Source organism: Panthera tigris, chromosome B2 (assembly GCF_018350195.1).
Source record: "Panthera tigris isolate Pti1 chromosome B2, P.tigris_Pti1_mat1.1, whole genome shotgun sequence".
Lineage (NCBI taxonomy): Eukaryota > Metazoa > Chordata > Mammalia > Carnivora > Felidae > Panthera > Panthera tigris.
This window is the reverse complement of record NC_056664.1, coordinates 110,562,939-110,574,061: the sequence shown is the minus strand read 5'-3', so window position 1 is coordinate 110,574,061 and position 11,123 is coordinate 110,562,939.

Here is an 11,123-nt window from a genome sequence, read left to right as displayed (position 1 = left end):
TTTCTTAATTTTCTGAATGCTTTCTACTCTTTCTTTACTTCTATGTTTTCTGTTTCATCCGTTATTCTCTTTCTGACTTGCTTAAAATGGCTATCGAGCTCTCCTTCCTTTTATGTATGCATTTATAGCTGTAAATTTCCTTTTACGCATATTTTTCTTCAGTATCATCAGCTTGAGAAATTTTAATTTTTCCATTGAAATTTCTTCTTTGATCCATGTGTTATTTTTATTTCCTAAATTCTGAAAATATAAAGATTTTCTAGAGATAAACCACGAAAATAAAATATACTAGTGGGGTGCCTGGGTAGTTCAGTTGGTTGAGTGTCTGACTTTTGATTTTGGCTCAGGTCATGATTTCACAGTTCATGGGATCAAGCCCTGCATCAGGCTCCCTGTTCTAAGCACAGGATTCTCTACTACTCTCTCTGTCCCTCCTCTGTTCAGTTTCTCTCTCTCAAAATGAATAAACTTAAAAAATAAAATGAAGTATACTCGCATAAATATGCACTAATAAAATAAAACACATATATTTTTGTTCTCTTAAATATTTTGATTTACTTTATAGGTCATTATGTGAACAATTTAAAAATGTTATATATTTTATTTTGAAAAGAATGCTTATTCTGCAGTTTTAACTGTACTGTATTATACATGTCTTATTATGGTGGTTGTAGTGTTCAAATCTATCTTTCCAATATTCTTTTGTCCTCTTTTTTAATCAGCTGGTGAGAGGTGTGTGGATTTATCTATTTTCCTCAAGACTTTGTGTACATTTTTGCTTATATAATTCAAATATATACTAGTAAGTGGATTCAGATTTGATGTTGTTATCTATTCCTAGTCCTTTAAAACTTTTTTTTTTCACTATGTAGCGCCCTTCTTTATACAGCAATGCTTTTTACTTTAGCGTTAGTTTTGTCTGGTATTTAATGTTGTCATTCCTGCATTATTTGGTTGATACTACAAAGAATATCTTTTTTTAATCTCTTTTTTATTTTTCAGTATTGTTATTTTTCCAATGAGTGTTTTATGAACAACACATAGTTGAGTTTGGTATCATTAACCCAGTCTGACTGTATCTTTTAAATGGATCATTAGTTCTTTTACATTTATTGTAATTACCAATATTTTTTAGCTTTACCATCGTAGTCATTTCTATTTGTCCTTCCTCCTTTGGGTTCTTTTTCTCTTTTTTGACTTCTTTTAGATTGAGTTTTTTAAAAATTCCCTTTCTTTTTCTATTAGCTTGAATAATATACATCCTTAAGATTCTTTTAGTGGTCTTTAGAAAAAACAAAAGCAATATTCTTCACTTACCAAAGCCTTATCCTAATTGTTATTTTCCCTCTGCTTCTGCATGACTCAAGGATTTTAGAATACTCTACACCATTAAAAAATGTAGTTAATTTTTTCTATATTTTAAAGACTTTAAAGCATCATTGTTAATGTTTTATATGACCAGTATCCACTCAAATATTCTCACATGCTTACCTTTTCTCTTGCTCCTTAATTTTTTTCTGAAGTTTTTTTCATTCTGGTTAAACAGTGACTTCTAGATTTTTTTAAAGAAAAAGTTTATTTATTTATTTTGAAAGAGAGAGAGAGAGAGAGAGAGAGAGAGAGAGAGAGAGAGAAAGAAAGAACATGAGATTGAGAAGGGCAGAGAGAGAGGGAGAGAGAGAAAATCCCAAGCAGGCTCCATGCTCCATGTTGAGCTTGCTGCTGGGATACGTCTCAGCACTGTGAGATCATGACCTGAGCCAAAATCAAGAGTCAGAAGCTTAACCCACTGAGCCACGCAGGCACTCCTAGATTTTTTTTTTTTTTAATCACAGGTATTATGCCTCCATATTTTGTACCTCTAAAAATGTCCTTATTTTACATCCATTTTTGAAAGATATCTGTAGGTAGGAATAGAATTCTCAATTGTCTTATTTTCTCTAAACATTTTAAAGATGTCTTCTGGCTTAAATTTTCCTGTATAAAAGTCAGCTCTAAGTCTCAGCTGATGCTTCTTTTTTAGGTAACCTCTTTTGTTTTCTCCTGCTGTATTTAGATTGTTTTTTCTTTTGTCTTTGGTTTTCAGTGGCTTTACTGATGTGCCGGAGGGTGTGGTTTCTTTATATTAATTCTTCATGAAGTTCTTCATGCCTCTCGAAATATGGCTTGACATTCTTTAAATTTGGAAAGTTGTTAATGATCATATCTTAAAATATGACCTACCTTTAGAAGAATCTGACTGTATACCTAATAACATCTTTGTCTTATACCCTATCATTTGCATTTTCCAGCCCTTTCTCTGGGCTTTAGTCTGGGTATATTTATTTAACTTACCTTTGGCTATGACTAATCCTCTATAAACCTATTAAATGAGTTCTTAATTTCAGTTGTTTTGTTTTTCAGTTCTAGGATTCCCATTTTTGGAAGTTTTTATTCTCCTTCCAAACTCTCACACTTGCCTTTTATTTCCTTGAACAAGTAGAATACTTATCTTAAAATTAGTATCTGATATCCCTAATATCAGAGGCTTTTGGAGTCTGTCTATTGCTGTTTCATGTTATCTTCTTTCTTTACTGCCTGAGTATTTTTAAGTATATCTTCTAGCTATATTTGTAAACACCTGGTAGAAATAATCTGTGACCCGGGAAATTATGTATCCTCCAAAGAGGATCATCATCATCATTATCATCTTCATCATCACCATCGTCATTTTGGCTAGGTATCACAGGGAAATAGTTTTTCAGAATTATCTTAATACAATTTCTGGATTTAATATTATATGAGACTAAGCTGCAGTCCCTGTGCGGAGTCTCATTTTGGATTCACCCTTTACTCCCAGGTACAGCCTTTCAGGGTCGAGCAAGTGTGTGTGTGTGTGTGTGTGTGTGTGTGGGTGTGGGTGTGTGTGTGTGAGGGACTGTACTCCAAATGTATTCCAAATCTCTATTCTCCTCATGCATGAAGACTATCCAAAATCCAACTAAGTCTAAACTGCAGTTAACCCTTCTGAAATTGCAAATAACCTCAAAAACAGAGAACCTTAACCTCAGGTTAAGAGAATCTTAACCATAACCTGAGCCTATGTCCACACTGGATCACTGCTTACTAATCTTCATTGTTTTATTATTTCTAAAATATAGGCTTTTAAAAACATTTTGTCCAGCTTTTCTTGTTGTCTTTGGTGAGGGAATTGGTACTAATTACCTCATCTGACTTTACCACAAGTGGATTTACTTTTCATGTATAAACCCATTATACCAGATAAAGAAAAATTTCTATGTCATTTAATGCCACTGAAACTGAATCCAATTTCTTGAGGCATGTTTGTTCAACAGAAATATTCTAATTCAATTAGGAAATCCTTTTTACAAATATAAAACCATTCAAAATTACCTAGTCTTAAAGGGTTCAAGCAAATATTGGGAAAGAGGTAAAGTCATTTGAAATTTTTTTATCCACATTTTCAGTTCTAGTTCAATATTTATACTGTTACTATTATAACTATATCAAGGGCCTGGAACTATACTAAATACTAGAGATACAACATGACTATGTGAGCGGGATAGGAGGAGCCCCTGCTCTGATGATGCTTGGAGAGAAGTGGGGAAGGCACCTAGGATTAAGTGAGGTAATCTTTGAACTGTGCTTAGCACAGTTCCTGGCATATAACACATGTTTAAACACTGTTTCTGTTAAAACACACAATCATTTCCAAACTGCCCTGGGTTCCTAGGCCCCCATAGACCCACATCTCACACTGAGTGCATTTATGGGAGTAGGCATTGATGTGCAAATAGATTAGGCATTGAGAGCTCTTTATGTAGCCTTGTTTTTGATTGTAGAATTTTATTAATTTTACTGCTTGATTCAAAATGTAGGAAGATATTTTGACAAGTGTGTTGAGGGACACACATTTCTCTTCTGCCTCAGTCTCCACTATGGTTTTGTGGAACACTTACGTGGATGTATGACAGAAATAGAAATGAAGAAAACATTGATGTAGGTGCTAAAATTGCCAATAAATGAGGAGGCTTGCTGGCACATAAAAAGATGGCAATGAATAAAAGTATCATAAATGCATGCATTTTGGAAAACGGAGATTTATCCTGTTGGAAAGATAATGAGAAATAAGAAGGATGCCCCAAGATTTCTTCAGGCCCCGAGGTACAAGGGGAACTACTGTCCCTGCTTGACAGACTGTGTGAGGAATGGGGTCCTCAAGGTATGGCCAATCCTCAGGAAACCACAAAGGTGAAGAAAATACAGAATAAAGGTTGAGGATTTTGCTAAGGAGAAACTATAATTTCAAGATGGTGCTGTGGCATTATTCATGTGTACTTTTCAAGGGAAACAGAAACAACAAATTAGTCCTTGTTCTTTTCCAAACTGTGTATGATATCCTGGACCAGAGGTAACCACATTACTTCTTTTTCTTCATGTTAAAGAGATTATTCTCTCATCACCATTATGTAAATGAGTATAGATTATTTAAATATATTATTTAGCTCTAGGTTCAGGATTATAAATAAACAAGCAAACAAATATATATATCAGATTAAGAGTAAGAGTATTGTTCATCATCCAGAGATAAACGAAATGACAAGTTTTTTCTTTACATCCTTTGGGGAAGAGGTAAGCATGTTTTTAATTATATGTGAGATAGTTTTATTGGTAGGACAGGACATTGCCTATCTATCTATCTATCTATGAATCATCTATTTATCTATCATCTATATCTATCGTCCACCTATTATCTATCATCTATCTGTATCTATGTATCTATTACTATCTATGTATCATCTATGTATCATCTATCTATCTATCTATCTATCTATCTATCTATCTATGTCTGAGATGAAGTATATGTGATTTGTGTGTGTGGGTGTGTGTTTCTACTCATATACACAATCAAAAGGAGATTTTGGTCAGCTTAGTACTCCTTTTCATCATCTTCCGACAATAGCATCTTCCTGCATGGGCAATTGCTCCTCCTTTCCCCTTATCCTGGAGACTCCTGGTAAGGCTGCCAATCATTACATGGGTACTGAGCCACTCAGGCCATATGAGATTGGCTCGGGCCAAAGTGACCTATTCTCCTGGTCACAGAGATTGGCTGGGAGATGTGCATATGATGTAAGTAATAAGGGTCACCATTTAGGGTCTATCTCTACAATTTTTATAGACAAACATTGATTTAAAAAAACAGCTTTTTCTCTCTTCTGAGGTCATAATCTTGATTAATCTGAGTGAACGTGGGAATATCTATAACCGGGCTCATAACTTGCCTTCCAGATGGAAAATATCCTCATAAAGTGGGAAACACTAAAGCAAATATATAGATTTAAATGGAGCTGAAAAATGGAGAAAGTACTGGTGATATTATTCACACCCCACATATTTAAAGGTGTGTATAACCATCCACCTTTTTTGGAGATTCAGAATAATAGAAGGGAATTGTAATTTATGATAAGTGGGATTTTTGTTTAGACAACAACAACAACCATCAAGGAACGATGTAAAGAACAGTGGGCTAAGGGTCAGAGTGGCTGGATTCCAGTTCAGCCTCTTCAATTAACAAGAATTGATGTAAATGTGAGCAAGTCAGTCAGCCTTTCTGGCTTCCCAGTTCTCTCCTAACATGACAAAATGAGTCTTTCGCTACTTTAAGATCTTTAAAGCCATAATGCACGTGTCCTAGACACTTCTAAAGTAAGTACACTTTGAATTAAGTGTCCCGCCTACGAATACGTACTTAATAATCTTTTTCTTATAACATTTTATGCTTTTTCTTCTCCTTTCCTTTTCCTTTAAGCTCTCTGTTAAAAACAAAAAGTACGATGCTGCTAGATTAATCCATTACAGTGGAATGTAAATGTAATCAGTGACTAAATCAAACATGTCTCTGGTCCACAACATTTCCAAAGCAAAAACAAAATTATATATCCTTCTAATTTGAACCAGCTGAAGTAACTGCTGATTTTTACAGTTCCAATGAAATGGTGAATTGTCAGAATTGATTGTCTCTGCAGATTATAATGCTGAGCACTTAGATACAAAGAGGAACAACAGTCCCTAAACCAAATTTAGAGGTTCTTGAAATTTGGCATTGGAAACACCCTTAATGTGTCCTTTTAGTGATGTCACGACCCTTTCATTTGTCCTTCTGACTCTTCCTAAGCTCATGGCAATTAAGTTCATCATCAAGGGCCAACTAGGATAAACTGTAGTGGCTGCATAGAATGTTGTGTTGAATTTTCCAGACTGTATCCAGGCTCTTGGAAGAGAAGGCTATGATAAATAAGAGGTTTCTGCAAAGGCACAATCTTCAAAAACGAGACTTTTGTGACTGTGATGGGTATGTGCCACCCAAACGCTAACCTAATCTTGTATTCCAAATGCTATTTGCCTTTTAATAGAAAAATTTCAAGTTCAGTTTCTAAATGATAGGACTAAGCCTTTGATTTGTATACAACAGGCTTCCCCACTGGGTTGTACATTTTGGGATGAGGGCACTTTCTACATTATTCTTCATATGCAGCCAACCATCTATTCTGCTTATTGGCCATGCCAAGACAGCATGAATTTAAATCTCCAGTGTCTTTCACAACTCCAATTTGTTCCCAGCATGAAGTGCCACTTATATTGGTTTGAAATTCTATTCTAAACTTAGAACCCACGATTTCTGTGTGGGATGTAAAGTTGACAAAACACATACTTTTTCCCTAATGCAAATCCTACATGCATTGGCTTTCAGGTAGTCAGGCTGACACTGTTGGGGGCGTGTAAGACAGAAAATAACTCCTGTTAAATAAAAGGGTAAGGAGTGAGGAAAGAGGAACAGATCTATTTTGTTAAACGGAATTTTTAGAGACCTAGAGCAAATGGTTCTGTTTTGCTTTGAAGGAGATTAAGAAAAAAAAAAGAAAGTATTTAAAATGAGAGCGGATACATGTTAGGAGGTCAAGGAAAGTGACAATCTGCCAGTTGTGACAACATTTAATAATATTCAAATTAATTATAATATTGAAAATGGAAAACTCTGACTTCAAATGAATAATGAATAGCAAAACCAGACACAGCTCTGAGGTGAAATGTGATTTTCATGAGGATGGGAACATTTAACATTTATACAGCAGTTCATATTCTCAAAGTCATATATCAGTGACAACTGTAAAATACATCTTTAATTTGAATTGATGAAATACTCTGCAGGGGTACATTCAGATGGTTGTACCCTCCCTTCCCCAAATAAAAGGAGACAGACAGAGAGAAGGTATTTGGATAAACAGATGCTTAAAACTGCTTATAAAAATGTAAGTCAAATGCCCTCATATCCAATCTCTTGAAATGCTTTAATTCTTGGTAGGTATGTCTTTGTTATTCATTCACATAAATATTCATAGCATGTTGCACTATTCACGTGTTTAGAAGTTAAGGGTAATCCACATTCTGAATGCAAAAAGATTGATTTATAAATATGACTGTAATCCTTAGATAGTACTTAAAATAAAAGCCATTTAGATCATGCATTTTCTCTAAAGCAGTCATCTCTGCACTGTTCTTCCCATATCCTTGCATTAGTTGCAGTTTAGCTAAAACTTTTCTTGAAGACCACTCTTGCCCAGAGATTTTAGCCCAACCACCTACTTTTCTGCTCCAATATTCGTTCAGTCTATTAACACAGCTATGGAGAACTCAAAAATAGTACTATGGAGAGATTTTATTCCTAGTAGCAAGGTTTTCATAGCAAGTGACTGCCAGCCCCATGTCACTTCCAGGTTTGACCCATACAGCATTGCAAGCCTTTCCCCAATTTGTTGGCTGGAGTGGTAATGACCAGAACAATTTTGGAAGCCATGTAAAGGTGGTGGAGGTGCCATTTTCCTGGATTTCTAAATGGCCCCATGAAGAATACCTGCTCATTACCTTGGAACACCTCCCTGAACTGTGAGCCTGATTGGAATGTAAGTTCTTATTTTGTTTAAGAGGTGTATTTCAGACGCCTGGGTGGCTCAGTCAGTTAAGCGTCCGACTTCGGCTCAGGTCATGGTCTCGCGGTCCGTGAGTTTGAGCCCCGTGTTGGGCTCTGTGCTGACAGCTCAGAGCCTGGAGTCGGCTTCAGATTCTGTGTCTCCCTCTCTCTCTGACCCTCCCCTGTTCATGCCCTGTCTCTCTCTGTCTCAAAAATAAATAAACATTAAAAAAATAATAAAAAGAGGTGTATTTGGACTTCATTTTGCTTTTACTTCTTTTATGACTCTAATATATGTCTGGATTTGTTCCTATAAACTATGATCTAACTTAGAAATCTAAGCCCAGCAGGCTTCTAAGAAGAACTTTACAATTCTCAAGAAGCTGACTTTCTTTTTGCCTCTTCAGCGTTTTGAAACCTTTAGAACTCTCCTGGAGATGTCATTTTAACCTCTAGCCCTTTGTTTCTCAGCAGATGACATTGACTCCTAGAGAAAATAATGCCATTGGCACAAATTCCTCTAAATCTTGCCTTTCACAACTCAAAAATTGTCCATATTCGTCCCAAACTTAATTCTTTTGATTAACTAAAAAATTTGTTTTCTCTGTAAAAGTACTCTCCACATGAATTCTAATTTTACCCTTCCATCCGTTTAAAGCTTTCTCTATATTCCTTGTCTTTTCTCTCTCCTATGTCATTAATGTTTCTTCCCTTGTTCCTATATCCCTTCCCTTAAAGAATAAACATGATCAAGTCTTTTGAGCTTTAAAAAATATCTCCTGCTTTACCCTGTTTCCCCCTCTAATTGTGAATCATCTCACTCCTTTGCTTTTCATGTAAGCTTCCTTGAAGCATGATTTGGGTTCTCATTTCATTTTACGATCTCCCATTTGCCACACATTCTGTAATCTGGCTTCTATTTCTAAGGTTCCCTGAAATTATCTCAAGGAAACTGTGATGATCACTTTGTTGTGGAATCCAGTATTTCCAAATGGTAAATTCGATCATTTCATATTTTTGCCTAAAACACTTCAATGTCATTCTAAATTAGAGTTAAATCCAAATACTTTAGGATGGCTTGTAGGACACATAAGTATCTGGCTCTGATTTATTCTCTTATTTCTTCTGTAGCTTCCTTCGAAGTACCCTGTAACCAAATCTTACTAAAGTTTTTCTTTTTATTTTTGAGAGAGAGAGAGAGAGAGCGCACATGAGTGGGGGAGAGGCAGAGAGAGAGGGAGACACAGAATCTGAAGCAGGCCCCAGGCTCTGAGCTGTCAGCACAGAGCCCAACGCAGGGCTCAAACTCACAAACTGAGAGATCATGACCTGAGATGAAGCCACTTAACCGACGAGCCACCCAGGTGCCCCCTTACTGAAGTATTTAAAATTAATTATGTTTAAACCCTTGTAGTTTTTTCTGAGCTGTTTTTCTGGGTTGTCCCTCTACTTGAGATGTATGTCCTCAATCTATTTATTTAAATAATTTCTTATACTTCAAGACCCAATGCCAGCATTTCCTTACTCTTAAAGCCTTTCCTATTGTATCAAAGCTCCTTCTCCACAGCAATGCATAGTGTTTATTCTACTAGAGAACGTTTTACATTGCTTTATAATGTTTGATGTATCTTTTTCATTCTCTTATTAGATTTTGAGCTCCTTGAGGACAAAATCCATCACTAGAACGGGGTTTAGTGCTGAGAGCAAAGAGATAATTAATATATGTATTTATTGAGCAAAGGAATAACGAGTTTAAGCTATTTATAAGTAAGTTCAGAAAGTTAGTGACTCTAGTTGGTATGCAGTAATGATAAACCAGATATAACAGATTACATTGTGGGTAATGCAAAAACATCAAAATTTAAAACAAAACAAAAACAAAATAAAAACAATAAACAAAAAAACCCCAAGATGATGATGTTGTTAATTTTATCCAAATTAGCAAGCAGAAATGTTCATTTAAATTATTTTTAGAGAATAAGAAATTTGTATCTAAGAACTAGTCAGCAGATACTTTTATAAAAAACTTATTTATGCTTTTATAAGCAAATAAAACGCATAAATGAAAAATCGCTTTTGAATAGCGACTAAGACTACAGACTGAAGGTCATATGTAATAGAGTGCACAGCAGAAGGCAATAATCCAAATTGTGGATTCCACAGGACCACCTACTACGGGATATGGCAGATCCTTATAAAGAGGACACTGGTAGTAGACAGAAGCCAGCAATTCAGAGAATAGAATCCCCAAGAAGGAAGGGGCATCCATTGCCTTTGTTAATTGAAGACCGAATTGACGTAGGCAAATTTCTGAGAGAATGTTTGACAATGTCAAATGTGTGTGAGGGAAGAAGCCTGATATTGGAGACTCAGCTATTCATGAGTCAGAGTTAAAGAGAGGAAAGTTTTTAATTGCACTGGAATGCCTTCCGTCATTTGAAACGAGCTGGATCACACAGTTTCTAAATAATCAGATGGTAAGCCAAACCTATGGAAAGACTTTCAACCTTTGGTTAAAGAAATGAGCACAGGCCATTTAGAGAAAATAAAGAGGACAGAACGAGATTTTCCATGACACAAATAGAAAACAAAATAATTTAAAATGAAGTGAACAGCAGTGCTGAGATGAAGTTAATGAACTAATAGTTCAATTGAGACTTTTCTTGTGATTCTGAAGATTAAGTTTATCGTGTGAGAGCTTCAGCGGAATTTCTAGGTCATGTGATGAGATTTCAAGGTCAGATGAAAGCAAATACCCTCAAATGGCTCCTAAGTTCATATTCAGTGTTCCTAGTTTCTTCTATATTTCTTCCTCCTAAAGTTTAAAAGCCAATAGTTATTCTTTCCGTATTTAAGTTGTTTTTGCCAAGTTTTTCTTCACTTCCAAAGCTAAAAGTAAAGAGTTTCTTTTTTGTATATTCATCCTGGTAAGCTATTTGAACCGAGGCAGTCAAACAGTAGCTTGCATTTTGTTAGCTCAAATATAAAACTTTCTTACATTATGACACTCAGTCCCCTACCTCTCTCTCCCCTTTTTTTCAAAACCATTTGGTGGGTTATCTTTGTCTCTTATTAAAATGAACTTGAAAATTTAAGCTTACATAAAAGTGATACCTCTTATTTTGTCAGGATCCAAGTAAAAAGTACTTTT